Source organism: Cylas formicarius, unplaced genomic scaffold (assembly GCF_029955315.1).
Source record: "Cylas formicarius isolate icCylForm1 unplaced genomic scaffold, icCylForm1.1 PGA_scaffold_9__14_contigs__length_23061073, whole genome shotgun sequence".
In the NCBI taxonomy this organism is placed as follows: Eukaryota; Metazoa; Arthropoda; class Insecta; order Coleoptera; family Brentidae; genus Cylas; species Cylas formicarius.
The window spans coordinates 5,292,505-5,310,852 of record NW_026844365.1 but is presented as its reverse complement, the minus strand read 5'-3'; the positions used below and the strand labels follow the sequence as shown (position 1 = coordinate 5,310,852).

The 18,348-nt window shown below is 34.3% G+C and overlaps 1 protein-coding gene across 2 annotated transcripts in view; it reads left to right on the top strand.

Annotated features, from left to right (window-relative positions):
- Positions 1-4,373: 4,373 nt before the first annotated feature.
- LOC132707434 (uncharacterized) overlaps positions 4,374-18,348 on the top strand; it is a 34,011-nt gene continuing 20,036 nt past the window's right edge. The window contains exons 1-2 of one of the 2 annotated variants that reach the window (XM_060679295.1): positions 4,374-4,545; positions 16,162-16,475. The gene's annotated coding sequence lies outside the window, so the exon portion shown is untranslated. The remainder of the gene's footprint in view (positions 4,546-16,161; positions 16,476-18,348) is intronic. The other variant, XM_060679294.1, reaches the window with a different exon arrangement.

The window sequence follows — 18,348 nt, the reverse complement described above, 5'->3', positions numbered from 1 at the left end:
CCATGGACCCCAATTCCAAGGCAACTTTCCCTATATTAGTATAGAAGGTATTATATTATGCGGTGTGCGGTAAACGGCATTTGACTCACTAGTTTTTAATAAACGAGTGAGTTAAAAGTTTACCGAACGTGTTGCGTACTATACTTTTTCTACGACCGTTAGTTTTTGGGTATATTTTCGCAAAACAACACGAATGCGTTCACTGACATGACCGTCAGAATTGGCAAACGTCAAAATCTAAAGCGTGAGAAATATCTCCGAAAACATCCGATTGCTCCCAGAAATGTCCGAAGTGGCTCGGATCCGTGGGAAACGGAACTGACGTGGTAAAGTGACGCTTCCCGCACGCTAAATCGGTGGGTAATTAGGTATTTTACAGACGGGAGTAGAAAAACAGTGTTTGAGTATTTGAGACACGAACGGAACCCAGCGGCGCGAGTGTTTAATAAACGCGCGACTTAAAAAGTTTAATATAAGTGTTACATACTATACTCTTTACTACTACCGTTAGTTTTTGGGTAAATTTTGACGAAGCAACAACATTCACTGACATGACCGTTTGAATTAGAAGCGGCTCGGATCTGTGGGAACTGAAACTGATGTGAGCTGACATCTGTTGGTTTGATGATATTTCTAACAGATATCGAATAAAAAAGTTACTGTTTGAACCAGAAAGTGGTTTTTTCAGTAGATAACTCCTGAGATGTGGAAATTTGGGTTTAAGAAAGTGTTATTACACTATAATTACGTTTGTTTGTATACAATTTGATTTATTAGCAACTTTTTTGAAGATATTATTTGTTAAATGTTAAGTTTCTACAAAACTCTGTAGGCTACATGGACTATTCAAAATAGTCCCGGCTCACCAACGCTGCTCCTTGTTTCGAGTTATCTCAACGTTCAACTACACTTCTTCGATTCTTCAGATTGCGATAATCCGTCGCCAGCGACCTTAAAAGGAAGGTAGATTAGGATGGTATGGTCAATGCGAAACACTCTTGAGCACTGAACCACCATGTCTATGCTACTTCAGCGGAACCAATACAACAGACGGTGTCTACCGTGTGTCCTTTGGTATCTTAGTATCGATTTAACAACAAGAGGTCAATGGATCTGCAGGAACGACGGAATTTAGTTGCTACGTATACAACGAATTGCGATTTTAACATTTCACAGGCGCTATTTAAACACTGAATATCAGAAAGAAATAACATATTGCTTTCATTTTATTTACGCCGTTGACGTTGCCGGGAAAGATAGCCCGATAAAACCGGTTTTGCGTACTAACGATTCGAATGACTCAACCTCGATTAAACCCGTCGAAACGTATGAATATTTCCATGGCCAACCGCCCGACGAACGACCTTTTTAAATTATTCCGTCGACTAAATAAGGAGAATGTAGAAAACTTTCAAATGTTGTAATCGCGTGCTGGATATTTAGACATTTTTAAACGACAAGTCTGTGTAATCAAGGTGTTTTTAAAGTAGAATACTCGTTTGGGATTTATTAAAATGTAAAATACAAAATATAAAACTATCGAGTTTTTAGACTGACGGAAAAAGAAATGTCTGCAGAGAGTGTTAAATGCCAACTGCCCTATCTTTCCTCTTGGGTCCTTAGCGCGCCCGACGTAACTCGACGCCCACTTGATAAAACCTCCATATCGGTTTTTTTTTCCGAGGTCGATTTCGTCGAGTCTTACGAATATTGTCGATAACATCTGTGGCCGTAATTGGAAACTATTCAACGCCTTATTATATAAGATTTCGGAATAGAATCAAAATTATAGGGGCCCGATTATTTAGTCAAAGAGTACGCTGACATCATCATTTTCTCTCACTTCTGTCTCTCTCAAGCAGCGGTAATTTGCGTTGGTAAGATAAACCAACTATGCGATGATAAAGGTCTGGTTTTAAAGAAGTTAAATACAAATAAAAACGCAAACATGAAATTAATAAGTTTGTTGTTGGAGGCCGTAGCAATTCTGTCGTTAGCAATAAAACCAATTTTTTAAGCTTTAATTTAGTTGCTTAATAAGTAGTAAGTCGTTACAGAACAAAAAAAAAGGATGAATTTTTGGAAGGATGTTTTGTGTGCTATCAGAATCGAAGTCGAAGTATTTAGAGTGGTAAAGCGTATCGTCAAATACATGTATGAGTTCTTCGTGTCTCTTCCCACGTTTGTCAATTTTACTCCTTTCCAGAACAGTAACTTCAGAAAATGTGTGCCTGGCAAAGTGTTTTTGTTTGACATTTCTACTTGCCACCAAATTTTTAACCAATAAGGGAATAAGGGATATCAGGGTTTTCCGTCCAAAGTTTATCTTCTGTTTTTTGCCACCTGCCTTTATTTCAAATGCTTATTTTTTTGAATTACATCACAAAACAACAAACATATTAATGAACAACTTAGTTGAATCCCATGGGCCTAGCAGGGTCCTTAAATAACCGACGCTTATCATGTTATCAAGCAAAAACCCTCTGTCTAATATTTTCTGCCTAATAACTGAAAAAAAAAAACAAAGTAGGTACAACGGTTTGTTAAAAATGTTAAATCTTTGCGTTGAAAAGTAGGTCGTCTCTTCTCCATAATATAAAAATAGTAAACGATTTCCCTTATGGATTTCATTTGTCCTGGGCGTACATATTGTTATATAGTCTACATTCACTTTGCTTACCTTGGTACCAGGCAGAGTTTTTGACCTATAAAAAACCATTTCCATAAACCATAAAAATTCCCTCCTTTTTCATATATTTCCAGAAGTTGTTTATTTATTCATTGTATTTATTTATTACAGCAAGGTACCCTAACATCGCAATTTACAAAGGTACACTAAAACTTATCTTAATTTTAAAAAATAAGCAAAACTATTTCCAAATCTAAAAAAAGAGAAACAAGAAAGAATGTAGGAATAAATTTAATTTAGTCCGAGCTTTATTCCTAAATGATTTGAGCGATAAAGCAGGCGTTCTAGTCATTACCGCCTAGCATTAAAGGATAATTTTTAAAAACAGTTTTGGAGAGTGAACTCTGTGATTAACAATATTGTGCAAAAAATGGCACTATATACTATTGGCGTAAGAGATAATTTGAACATATTATAGCAGTACAGGCTTGCTAAAGTTCATGAGAAAAATAAACTTTTTTGAATGCTTCCAATTTTATTTACATTCATGTGATATTTTGGACTCCATATCACACTGGCATCGTTAACGATTTCTCGTCCTTGACTATGAATTATTAATCGTTTCTTGCCTATTTTTTAGGGGATATAATTTTTCTTTTAGTAAAATCAATGCTCCACACTTAAACACGGAAAAACACATTTTTGACGACAATTTTCATATTTTACATACAGCCAGAAAAATTAGAAAATTAAATTTATTGGAAGCCATGAAGATTAACAAAATGAGACATTCAAATGTATTGCTTAACGTTCAGTTAGATTAAAATACTCCTCCTTTATTGAACTTAAATTCTCACAACATTAATTAAGGTTTTATGGTCATTTTTCGGTATATATAGTAGCAGGTAGTTTGTAAATATTACATTTGATAAAAACACTGTGTTGTCGAGACAATTGTCATGTAAAAATATATAATTTCGTGAAAATCTGAACTTTTAGTTCTTATCCATCAGTCCATCCTTTCTTGACGGTATGGTCACTATCAAACCACTAATTTCTTGGATTTCTCTCAAATATCTTGTCCTTCACTCCGAAATTCTTCTCGATTTCATCAAACCTTGTCTCTTATTGATGGTTCTGTAATAAAAACCAATTCTTGGTAGGACCGGAAAAGTCGCGAGTCAAATGCCGTTTACCGCACTTGTTGCATAATATACTGTCGAGGAATGGGCTAAAATTTGCAGACATGTAAGGAAACAGTAACACTCATACAAATACATGATATTTGACGATACGAATAAAAATACATTCGTATTTTTTATCCTATAAAAAAATACTACATGCTAATCAAATTAGCAAAAGCTTCAAAAAATTTTTTTGGTTTTATCGCTAACAATGAATTTATTTGATGCCTGTGTTTTTTTTTTGTATTTAACTTCTTTAAAACAGACATTTTTTTGTGCCCTAGTATTTTGAGGAATTATTTGTATTCAACACAAACATCGCGTAATAAGTTTATCTTATTAACGTCTAAATGTATTCTCTTACGCCTCACTCGATTGGTAAAGCAAATTACCACTGCTTGAGAGTGACAAGAGAGCCAATCATAGAGTACGATGTCGTCAACGGATTCTTTACTAAATAATAGGACTCGCAATTGATTATGATTTTGCTCGAGATCGGCAAGGAATAGAGTGGGGCGGGCGTGTATGTCATCCTTTATTTTAGTTCCCATCCACACGAACTTGCTGGAACTCGTCAGTCTGCGTCGTCATTGTTGAGCGGTAGGCACGCGTGTGGGGTGAAGTTGTCGCCAGTTTGAACGTTCACTTCGGGTTGTGTGTATGTGTGTTTCGTTCAATCAGTGCAGTGGTTCAATGCAGCTTGGATTTATCTGGATATATGTCCCATAATAGGTGAGACGATAGATAAAAACCCATACAGCTGGATTCAATTATGATTTCACTTTGGATCGTCGGTACTATCGGTCGGCTTTCTTCGCCGCGAGGTCCGACATTAACCGATGCCGTGCAACACAACAACGGCGACCGCCATTGCCTTTTTTTTTTTTATTCCGGAATCGATGCGTATGCGCGGCTTGTTTTTTCACAGCATGTAGTACGGAACTCTTTTTTTTGTCAGGAATTGAAAAACGAGCTTTAACTTAAAATGTGCTTTTGTTTTTAATGCTACAGATCGCGTATTTAGTCCGTAGGGAAATTTTAACTGGTTCCCAAATTTAAGGCATAAAAGACGGAGAGTTTTTTAATAGTTGTGTTTTAACAAAGGAACATCGTGCGTGGCTGACGTTTATAAAGTACAGCAGAAATTCGACTGTGGCAGATAAACGAAAATCAAATCTCATTGGGTTTGTTCAATATTTTAATTTTCGGTCCTGTTGAAAATTGCCCATAACCTTTTTATTTATGAAAATATTGGAATCTGTTAAAAAAATTATTAACGCATTTTTTTAAAGGCAAATGCAGTTACGTACTGAGATTTGTCCTAGTTTTTCGTTTTCTTATTAATGAATACAACTTTCTTCTTTTATGTGGCAATTAGTGTTCGCTATGGTCTTAAGAAAATGGCCACGTCGAGACATAGAGATTTGTTATGTAATTTTTTGTTTATGGTTGTGCAAAAAGACGTCACATTTGATATTTGAATTTTATATAATTTTTCTAATATTGAAGTTAATATAAAATTTGTGATTATTTAGAGAACAATATTATAGTTATTTTTAGATAATCGGTGTACTTTTCTGGTACGATTTGGCTTGGATTTGTGTTTTTTTAAAGCAGTAAAAACTTTTAGTTTTTCGAGGATTTCCTGTTCTATATTAGTAGCACTATTCTATATCACTGCAAACAGTTATTTTGCAATTCGATATCGGAAAAAAATATTACTATAGCTTGGAAGAAAAATTGGGAATGGATTTTCAAAGAATTTTACGAATTTCGCTGATTTAGAAAAATAATTAATAAAATAAATAAAAATATATATTCAAAAATACGGTATTTTAAAACCTCTTTTCAAAAAATGGCATTAGTTGTTTTACTGTCGGTATTAAAATAGAAACAGTAAAAAAATAAATCAAATAGATAAATTAACTAATAAATGAGTAAATAAATTCTCTTTTTTCAAAAATCTGCCTCTTCATTTTTGTCTTCTGTATTAGATTTACTAAACTAACTAACCAAAACTTATTTACCATGGAAGTTAGATAAAGAAATCACATATCATGCAATAAATAATACAGGTTGTCTCACCGGTAACGTCGATCTTATCACAGTTGATGAAATTGTTTCATGACTTCTGTAATGATATTGACGAATTTTGTCTTAGTCGCTAACGGGTTACTACAATAATTAAACATAAGTTTGAAATATTGGAATGGATTATATGTTTCGCCATTCCTTTGCTGCAGTGAATATAGTTCACTAATTATTATAGTTATAGTTCTTAAGATAAAATTATCTTCTAAATGGATGTTAAGCATTAAAGATTATTATTATAATTATTATTATTATCTTATAAGTGACACATTATAGGTCCTCTGTTATTTATTGTGTATACTTCCGACATTCTAAAAGCATAAAATTTCTGTAAAATCTAAGCGTTCGCCGGCGATATTCACTCGATTAAAATTACATGTTTTTTGTATTTGATAACGCCTCGCCGGATATAAAACTGCGGCTTCAGCTTTAAATGCGATAAAAATGGATTTCGTCGTAAAATGTTGCTCTCGCGTCAGAAAATACGGTGGCATTATCACAGAAATTATGATAATACTAAAAATAATGGGGAGATATTGTGGCCATAGAATGTAAAATACACCATTAAATTATTTTATGATTAAAAAAGTTCCTGTTTGCTTATTTTTCATTCCTATAGAATAAATAATAAATTTTTATTTCTTTTAAAAAATTCGAATAATACTACACACTCCAATGCATTGATAACAAGCAAACAGATAACTGGTCAACTATATTCGCGATTTCTTCCCAATCAGAAGTAAACAAAATAAAAATCTGGTCATATATTATGTGGAGTCGAGTTTTCAAATAAATCATCTCTTTGGTTATGTTGTTTGACACCTCCCTAGATTTGCATAATTCGTATTTGTGATGGTTAGTTATCAGCAGGCAAAGTAAAACGAAGGGGTCAGGTTGGTTATTGGTGTAATCACGTTATAAGAGTTTGTGGTTTATCAAATTTTTAATATTCCATGGTCTAATACGAACCAATATTGATTTTCGACATTGATTTTATCTTTGACTTGACAATAACAGGCGCGTCAAGCAGGCTCGGTTGGAAATCTTCAATTTTCTTATGTGGAATTTGTCAATCGGGATGTTTTCGGCAGGTTTTGTGCAGTTTAATTCCACACACCTAGAAAACAATCTACAGTAGTGGGTAGTACATATTGGAGTTGCTCTTAGCTTTGCGATGTTCCCAAATCTAGAAAAAAAAAACAAAAACGAAGGTGAAGGCGATTTTAATGTTCATTTCAATACTGATGATAGAAACTTTATTCTCTTGAACAAGTCACTCACTTCATCTAACTTTAGGCTTAAAATAACCGAAAAAACAAAGAAAAATAATTGTTTTGATAACATATTTACAAATTTCTGCCTTGTCTGATCATAAAGTAACACTATATCAACAGCGAACGAGAGCATCGATGAAACCCATCTGTGGATATACACGGTAATAAATTTGGGGGTGATCTTGGATCCACAGTTACGCTTTAGTAATTGTCGCGTCACCAAAACTACCCGTTTCAGCAACACGTCGATTCGTTGAAATAAAAGGCAGTATTCTTACACACAACCCTTTAATTCAGTAAACTCAGCGAATTAGTAAAAAAAACAAGTAACGTAAAAAAGTATGTACAGTAACAAAGATAGATAATTAGTGATAAGTAATAAATTCAACAAGCAAAGCCTGGAATTCGTAAAAAAGGACCTGTCGGAAAAAATTGGCTTTCGATGATTGCCGAAAAATTAAAACACAACTATTTAACTCAATACATCAAAGGCCACTTAAACCATGCCCTTGTCTTGCGTCATAAATTAATAGACAAGTAAAATCATAAACTTCGACTTTTGAATAGGATTGAGAAAAAGCACCTGCAGCTTAAACTGAAATTCCCCTTATTCTAAAAAATACCACAAAATTGTTCCCTATAAATATTTACTGGCTCTAACAGTAATCATGTTGAATACCTATGCAAAAATATTGGTAAGAAAATAGGGTTTTTTAACCGTGTATCGCGGTCTTTATCGCAGTGGACTAGGATGTTAGCGTATAATAGTATAATTTTGCCTCATTTTTCATATGTTTGTTCATTGCCTATATCTTGTGCAAAAGAAGATTTAAATAAGTTACAGTTACAACAAAATAGGGTTATGAGAATTATCCTGAACTGTGATATACTCCAATAAAGAGTATGTTAGACCAGCTAAATTGGCTAAATGTCGGGCAGTTCATTAGAAGAGCAAGTTTAATGTTGGTTTATGGAATTGCGCACGATCACCAACCAGGCTATCTTAAATTATGGTTGGAAAAAAGGTCAAACTTTTATCAATATAATATACGTTCCAATCAGCACTTCAATGTTGCTATGGTAAAAACAACAAATTTACAGAAAACTCTATTCTACGATGGTGTTTGTAATTTTAATGAACTGCCGGATAATATTAAGGGCGCGCCTTGCCCAAGAGTGTTCAAGAAGAGACTTCCGTTCGCGAAGTTTATAGTTTTGTTTATGCAAATTTTACTTGCTTATGTAAATAGCCAAGTGCTAAATAAATAAAATATAGTTCGTACACTAAATTTCATCCAACGCAGTATGTAGGTGCATTTGCGTTACAATCAGTAACCAGCGTGTACGACAAACCTAAAATCAAAGGTATGAGTAGAAAAAATAACTCTGTATTTAAGCCGTAATCAGTGTCTATAACTTAAAAATTACTCCTATTTCGGGGCCAACCTCTAAAGCACTATCTAATAAAATTTAAAACTCATTATGTCGGAAAAATTGCTGTATTGAAGCTATAAACTCAATCGATTATTTCAAAAAGGAAGCCATAAACTTTTTTTTTCATACTCGTTAGATTTTTTTTCCCAACGTTGTATATGAGAATAATGTGCAATGGATACAGCTTTAAGGCAGCAAACCGTCTATTTTCACTATATATCGCGGGCGTGTTGAAGGTACCAACGATCGTAAAGTTTATGATTTCGAAACGCAAACCCCTTGTCACCCTTGTGGCCCTCGTCGGCATTTTTGCTTCGTCGGCGCCTAGTCACGCCACCTTCACAATAAACACGTGGTGCGGGATGGTTGGTTCGTGTGTATGAATATTTACGAGCCACCCTGGGAGCTACGCAGGTACGTCCAACAGTAATGCCTTTCAAATAAACAATATTAATTGATGAAAATAGTAATAGTTTATATTACAATATTATACATATTTTACATAATAACACTATTTTGTAATATTCGTGCGCCTTCTAATAAAATTTAAGAATCAAACGCAATATGTAGGACAAATAAAGCTATTTTTAAACTATAACTTTCTGCTCGCAATCAGTTCGTACACACAAAAATTTAAAAAAAAAGTTATATGTAAGAAAAATAACCCTTTATTTACACTCTAGTAATTAAATAATAATTAAAAAAAATATTGACCACTATATATATATATATATATATATATATATATATATATATATATATATATATATATATATATATATATATATATATATATATATATATATATATATATATATATATATAAAGATTTAAAAAATCCTTATGTTTATTAAAACTAAAATAGTAACTTCTAATTATACCTCCTAAATATTCCAAATATCTAACATCGGTCCATTTTAGACCAACATTAAACACACAACAAAGTAATATGATGTCCCAGTTATCCTCGTAAAAGAAAATAATTGAAAATGACATTAATTTCCAAATTAACAGTTTTTCTTCATTTGGTACAATAATTTATTGATCTGCAAATAAGTCAACTGCCAAGAACTTAGAAAACAATTTAAAAAAAATAATATTTGAATATTAGTATTTACTTTTTACAAAACTGGTTTCCTCCTGCGTCGGTTTTTGCTGAGTCGAACTTGCTGAGGTTTCGCCAATCATCCTGTTGGCTTCTTCAGAGCTTGACTGAAACTACCTAACGTTTTACTCTGTACTTGCTTATATATTATTTGAGGAGGGCGGAACTAAATGAGCGGCCGAAACACCGTCTCGGATGACCGATTCCCATGTTGGTAACAGGTAAAGACCAGAGTCGTGGTTAAGATTGTTAGGTTGTTTATAGATTTCTATAGACTATCGGATTTTTCGTTGTTAGAAGAATTGATTACATGCATTTTCGTTTTATCGAATAAAATTTTATGTACGGTTTCGTGATTGTGTTTGACAACAGCTGATGGGTTTATTTGCCTTAGTCGTAAGGCTCTTACGTGTCCTTTGAGCCTAGTTGATATTTTTCGTCCGGTTTCTCCAATGTATTCTTTGCCGCATATGCATGGAATGCTGTAAACTCCTGGAACCCTCAAATGGAATTTTATCTTTGACGAAACGAAGATGTCGAGAGATTTTGGACAAGTGGCAAATCTGGTTTTGAGATGCCAGAAGTTTACAGCATTCCATGCATATGCGGCAAAGAATACATTGGAGAAACCGGACAAAAAATATCAACTAGGCACAAAGAACACGAAAGAGGGTTACGGCTAAGACAAATAAACTTAGCAGCTGTTGCCGAACACAATCACGAAACCGGACATAAAATTTTATTTGACAAAATTAAAATTCTTGCATGTAATCAATTCTTCTGCCACCGAAAAATCCGGGAGTCTATAGAAACTTACAAACAGTCTAACAATATTAACCGCGACTTAGGTCTCTACCTGTCACGGTGTTTATGCCCCTCATTTAGGTTCGCCCCCTCAAATAATATATAAGCAGGTACAGAGTAAAATGCGAGCCGGTTTCAGTCAAACTCTGAACAAGCCAACAGCATGATTGGCAAAACGTCAACAAGTTCGACTCAGCAAAAACCGACGCAGGGGAAATCCAAAAGTTTTGTAAAAAGTATTACAGTAGCCTGTGGAAGATTCTTTGAAAAATTAATATTAGTATTCATTTTCAATTATTAAGTTGTAAAAAAAATGGTGTAGATTTCACTTTTTATGCAAGTGCAATATTTGTGGCAAACATATTGCATTAAAATTAATCAATCGGGCGACGTATTAAAGAAAACATTTACACAAAGAAATTAAGTTTAGCAAAGAGCTTTAAAAACTAACAAATCTACCAAAAACAAATATAATAAAATAAAAATATAAAACCGTTCGCAAGAAAGTCTTTTCCAAAATATGTCGAAAATATGAATCGCCTTATACCCGCTGTGCACCGTCATGTTAAAAAGGGGAAGCGTGTCCTAAATACGATATCTATTTATATGTACTTTAATACACAATCAATCGGGCAACGTTGCTCGGACGCTCAGAAATCTGCGCAATAAATGAAAAATATACACAAGGACGCTGGGATGCTGGAATATAAAAGTTTTCCCGTGTATATTGGACGCTAGCAACTCATCTCTATGAAAGGACGCCGACATATCAGTATCACAAAACTTCATAAAAATGATCTTAGTAAAATCTGGCCTAAGGAAACCCAACGCCATCTCGTTTACCAAACTTAAAAATATTCACTTGTTAAAGTAGGGATCTTGAAGAAAACGATACTGGACGCTCAGAGAGGGATCCATGAAAGGACGCTCGGAAGATAGCGGGATCTAAATATATATATATTATATATATATATATATATATATATATATATATATATATATATATATATATATATATATATATATATATATATATATATATATATATATATATATATATATATATATATATATATATATATATATATATATATATATATATATATATATATATAACGTTTTGGTATTAAATATATTTTGGGGACTTTTGATTCGGGCAAGTTGACAAATTCTTTTAAAGATTCGGTGCCTTCTTTGAACTTTTCCAATTTTTTGCCTTTGGTATTTTATCAGATTTTAGTGTTCAAACTCATCTAAGCATTGTTTAAATTCCTTAAAATGTTATTCTTACATGTTACTGTTTGCAAAAAAATGGTTTGCGCGTTATATATTCTGGGAAAATTTTGCGGACTTTTAATTGTATCGACTCTTAGGGTTCAAATTCATCTAAATATTTAGTGAGTCGCAAACGCATTATTTAAATTCCTTTGGTATTGTTGGGACAGTATAACGTTTGGGTGTTATATATTTTGAAAAAATTTTTGCGGACTTGTAATTGTACCAGTTTTCAGTGTTCAAAGTAGTTATCTAAACACTTAACTGTGACCGCGGATGGTATCTAGGTGACCATCATCCCTCCAGAAGGGGTCGTAGCAGCTGAAGAAGTAAGGTGTCTCGAGGGTTAATTTTTCGCGTTAGTGCCTTTTTGGCCGTTCCGACCCCGCTGGAGGGGTAGTTTTCGCGTTAGTGCCTTTTTGGCAAACTCACCCCCACATTTTTATTAACAATTCGTTTACAATGTATCTCGAATATAATACGCGGGATATGCTTAGAAAAACTTCGTACCGACGTTCTTTTGTTGGGCCCCCTTCAAAATTTTTTCGATTTTCTTTCCGTCGCTACTTTTTCTGCACGTGTCGCACGTATACGATGCTGTTGCGGTTCTGCGACCGATTTGTCTTACCATGTCGGATCTTCCGCAAGTTTTACACGTTAAAAATACATATTGCTTTGAGTTAATCATCGCTCCGATTACTCGAGTGATATTTTATGAATAATTAATGTTTAGAGAGTGTGTTACATTTATATAGAGATTGAAGTGACGTTTTTACGAAATATCGCTAACAAATGGAAAGTTGAGTTAGCCAGGTCCCTTTTTTGAGTTAAAGTAAATTGGTGGTGTATGTTTGAAGCCATAAGGTTTTGCGATGGTCCTGTCCCATGTACAAGCGATACACGGATAATTTGGTAACTCAGATTGACCTTTACACTTTGGACACACGTGTTTGACTGGTATCGGCATCCCTATCGACTTTTTGTTTCTCTTCCTTCCTTTTGTTTCTCTTTCTTTACAACTGCGGGTAAAAATATATTCAGTTAAATTATATATGATTTTGAAAACAATAATATCCTTACCTAAGACATAAGTTGGTCACCTTCTGCTGAGTTTTTGAGCTAGTGAAGTTGCTTTATTAATTAAAATAAAAAATGATATTGAATGAATAAAAAGTTAATGTTCCAAAATTATATTTGACATCCCCTGGGTAACATGTCGGTAAACACGTAATTAATTACTCTTTTATCGTCGAAAGGTGTTAATGCGATTTTTCTTTGTTTTAAAGTGTACATTTGATGTTTTCGACTACGAGATAGATGTTCCTCGGCATATATTTGGATTTTACTTAAATTAAATAGTGACGTGCCGTGACCCCGAGGTTAGCTACTTTGTGATAAATTGCATTGTTCTGGTTCCGCATAAATAAATTAAATTAATGTGCACCGATAAAATTTATGACTTATTGACAACATTTACAAAGTATTGACATCCGATATGTTTAAATTTGCTAATCGATAAAAAACATTATACGTAAATAAAGCATTGATATTCCATATTTGCTAATGTGATGAAATTTTAAAAATTCATCAAGTGTAGACGAATATAAGTTTTCCAGGCCGTATCTTCTGCAAAACATGATGGTACTATTATTTGTCTTTTTCGGTAATACCGGATAGTAATTTAAGTGTTGACCGATAACCGTGGCTATGGTTTGAGCAGATGAATTGTGACGGTTTCATATTTCAATGGTAAAATTTAGCATTTTTAAAGTACCAGTGCTGGCACATTTGCGAAGTAACCGGTTTATTTTATTAGTACCTGGTAGAATTAATTGTACTGTCCATTTCCTTCACCTTTTGCTGTTTGGCGAGTGCTTCTTAACGATCAAAATTTTTTCATTAAAAATCTAGCTTCCGAAATGCCCGGCTCTATGACGCCATTACCTCGTAACAAGGAAAAGTATATAGCATTCACAAAATATATCGAAAACAAGCATTTATTTTCGATTTTTGGATTCGTTTCGTTTCATGACGAGTAGTTTAGGTAAATTGAGTTCCTGTTTAGGGCCTAATGAAAAACATATTACCCGGAGTTGCTGTAAAAACGAGGAAGAATTTAATTTACGCTCGAAAAAGGAAGTGTTTCCATATGAATATCTTGACAGTTGGGAAAAATTGACTGAGACAAAATTGCCGCCTATAGAAAATGTCTACAGTAGATTTAGAAAATCCGGAATCACCACAGACGCCTACGAGCACGCCCTAAATGTTTGGAACACGTTTAAAATTCAAAATTTACGGGAATACATGGAATTATATTTAAAAACCGACATACTATTATTGGTTGACGTATTTGAAAATTATCGGGCGGTATGTAGAAAAACGTACGGGTTAGAATGTTTAAAATATTACACGGCTCCAGGTTTAGACGCGTGTCTTCTCATGTGCGATGTTCATTTAGAATTAATCACTGACATCGATCAACTTATGATGATAGAGAAGGGAATACGCGGTGGAGTTTCCCAATGTAGTAATCGATACGGAAAATCCAATAATAAATATATGGAAAAGGATTATGATCCTAACGTTCCATCATCTCATTTCATGTATTTTGATACATAACTTATATGGAATGGCTATGAATCAGCCCCTACCTACTGGCGGGTTTCAGTGGATCGATAACAGCGCATTTTATTCGGAAAATATAATTAACACCCCAGATGATTCGGATTTCGGGTATATATTATAAAAGGGACATCGTTAAAAACGATAACTTTTGAAAATTATTACGACTGTTTATTTGATAAAATCCAAATATATGCCGAGGAACATCTACCTCGTAGCTGAAAACATCAAATGTACACGGTAAAACAAAGAAAAATCGCATTAACACCTTTCGACGATAAAAGAGTAATTAATTACGTGTTTACCGACACGTTACCCTGGGGCTATCAAATATAATTTTGGAACATTAACTTTTTATTCATTCAATATCATTTTTTATTTTAATTAATAAAACAACTTCACGAGCTCAAAATCTCAGCAGAAGGTGACCAACTTAAGTCTTAGGTAAGGATATTATTGTTTTCAAAATCATATATAATTTAACTGAATATATTTTTACCCGCAGTTGTTAAGAAAGGAGCAGTACAGAAGAGAAACAAAAAGTCGATAGGGATGCCCGATACCAGTCAATCACGTGTGTCCAAAGTTTAAAGGTTAATCTGAGTTACCAAATTATCCGTGTATCGCTTGTACATGGGACAGGACCATCGCAAAACCCTATGGCTTCAAACATACACCACCAACTTACTTGAAGTCAAAAAAGGGACCTGGCTAACTTAACTTTCCATTTGTTAGCGATATTTCATAAAAATGTCACTTCAATCTTTATATAAATGTAACACACTCTCTAAACATTAATTATTCATAAAATATCAGCAATATGTATTTTTAACATGTAAAACTTGCGGAAGATCCGACATGGTAAGACAAATCGGTTGCAGAACCGCAATAGCATCGTATAGTCTAGTAGTAGTCTAGTAAGTAAATCGTATAGTAAAGTCTAGTGCGACACGTGCAAAAAAAGTAACGGCGGAAAGAAAATCGAAAAAATTTTGAAGGGGGCCCAACAAAAGAACGTCGGTACGAAGTTTTTCTAAGCATATCCCGCGTATTATGTTCGAGATACATTGTAAACGAATTGTTAATAAAAATTTGGGGGTGACTTTTCCAAAAAGGCACTAACGCCAAAACTACCCCTAGCGGGGGCGAAATTGCCAAAAAGGCACTAACGCGAAAACTACCCCTCCAGCGGGGTCGGAACGGCCAAAAAGGCACTAACGCGAAAACTAACCCTCTAGCGGGGTGGGAATTGCAAAAAGGCACTAACGCGAAAACTACCCCTCCAGTGGGGTCGGAACGGCCAAAAAGGCACTAACGCGAAAACTAACTCTCTAGCGGGGTCGGAATTGCCAAAAAGGCACTAACGCGAAAAATTAACCCTCGAGACACCTTACTTTTTCAGCTGCTACAACCACTTCTGGAGGGATGATGGTCACCTAGATACCATCCGCAGTCACAGTTAAGTGTTTAGATAACTACTGACGTATCTAACCTACACACATTTTAAGTTTTGAATTTCTGATTCAATTGTGACAAGACTGAACTATCAAACTTATTAAGAACAAGTAGTATCTATTTTATAAAGACTACATACAGTATAAAAGGTTTCGATCGTTTGATATCAGTTATATTGTCTGAGTAGTGTGTGTGATCAAGTCCTTCACTTGTTTTTTGAGCCGTCTCCACTCTACTCCACTTTTTTTTTCTTATCAATATTGAAATTTTCTATTCTCGTTATAGATGGATTTAGACGCATTGAATGAAAAAGTTGGAGCGGATAGAGACAATCGAAAGCCTATAGTTAAGTTGGCGCAGTTGGGTGTCATCCGAGCAAAATAGAAAAGGCCAGAATAGTAAAGACCCAGTCTTAGAAGGCGGTGCTAGTGGAATTAGAATTATCGGCGGTGTTCTTGCCGAACCGACTGACGGAACGACCGAATATAGGCCAGTTTTCAACGGGCCGCTACAGTCTGGTGTATCAGGGCGTCAAAGAAGTCGGGTATTGGCCAGCCCAACAATTTGAAATTGTATAAAATTAAAATAGAGGGGAGGGGGTAAGTCTAATTTTCAAATATTATCAGGTCGCAGTGGATTTTACCCTCTATACATTTGCACTGTGAAGAATTATAAACTTATTGGCTTTTCGTGATCATATAATTTTTTTGTTATTAGCCCCCAGACGTTCTCTATCGGATTTAGGTCTAAAAAAACTGTTGGCTATTCTAATAATTGAATACCCAAATTCTTGAAACCACTGTTTTGTAGTTGCAGCTACATGGATGGGTGGATTGTGGTGTTGAAAAATTATGGTCCTGTCTTCAGTCAGCGTAATGAATGGTAGAAAGTAATCATGTAACATTGCTTGATAAATAACAGCAGTTATACGCCCATCGGTGCCAATTCGATTTTTAAAGAGGCACGTATACTGGCCCAGACCAACTGAAATGAACCCTCTACTTTAGTTCTTCGAGACATAATTTTTCAAACCAATCTGAACTTGATTCAATTTATCTTGTGGTTTACTAACACGTTTTTGATATTTGAAATGTTTTGATTTAGCTACTCACTTTCTCACTAAACTTGTATCACAATTTAGATTATATCTACGCACCAGTGATCTTGATGATGCCCCGGTAGCCATTAACTTTCTTAAAAGTGCGGGTTTTATGGTGGAGGAAAACCGACTGAATGTTATTTTTTAACATAGTTTTCGATTCTAAACTTTAAAAATAACTTTGCAGTACTTTGACAACTACCAAATACTACTTCGCTATTTATTTTCTATTTATATTTTAGTGACATTTGTGAATATTGTTAGAATATGTTTGATGTTTGATGTTGATGAAAAAGTTTAAATAAATTGTCTGAATTTCAAGAACGATATTTGCCTTGCAAAAAATTCTTTATTTGGAAATTAATATTAACAAATTTGAAGTGGGTAACGCTCGTCCTACATTTAATTGTTCCCAGAAATTGTCAATCCGTTAATATATATATTTACCGCGAGGTAATACAAAAACTCTTGTCTCATAAATTGAAAACATTTCAGTCAATAAAATATTATATATATTCTACTTATCGTTTTTATTTTCTAATCAGTTTCTGATTGAAACCCGCGCGAGTATTCATCCGGCCGCGTAATTGTATGTGTCGATAATTAAAAATGAACGTTTTGTTTAAACGATTTCCATTTACGAGCGAAATGCGATGATAAACTCGATGCCGCAGGAAACGCATGCGTTAATAATATCAACATTTCCTGTGTCGAAGGAAACATGTGTGGGTTACTGATCGAACCGAGTGGCTATTTAATATGAAGGTTTCGTTTAAACATTTTCAAGCAAGACCCCTGGGGCCCCCTTCACCTCGCGATACCAAACGTGAAGTTATGTACTGCTATAACCCCCTTTGATCATCTACTTCGAATGAACATGCGCATGCGCGAGATTTAAAATCTCATTTTGAACCAATGACCTTGCGTATTCCACAACCAACATGGCCGTTGACAGATCGTCAATAAGTGTGTGTCATTACCATTACCATTACCATTACCATTTTTACTGGAAATTATTAAATTATAAATTTATTCGTAGTGTGTAGTGCCATAAACTCTCAGGATATGATTCACATTTTATTGTTAGGAGGCTTGGGCAAAAAATGGATTTTAAGTTTAATTAACAATCGAAGAATCTTATGGAATGTAAGTAAAAAATTTGATTTATAGATTCGTTTAGATTTGTGGGCGCCTCAGGCAGTTTGGTCGACACAAAAAAACTCTACATTTGGAAAGTACAAAAGTACTTTGTTATGATGATTGCATCGACGATTGTGATAAATTAAACGAAACGAGTTTACCGCCCATTCATATTTGTAGACAGTGACAAATATGTTATAGAAATATCAGCTTCTTTTTTTTTCTTTTTGACC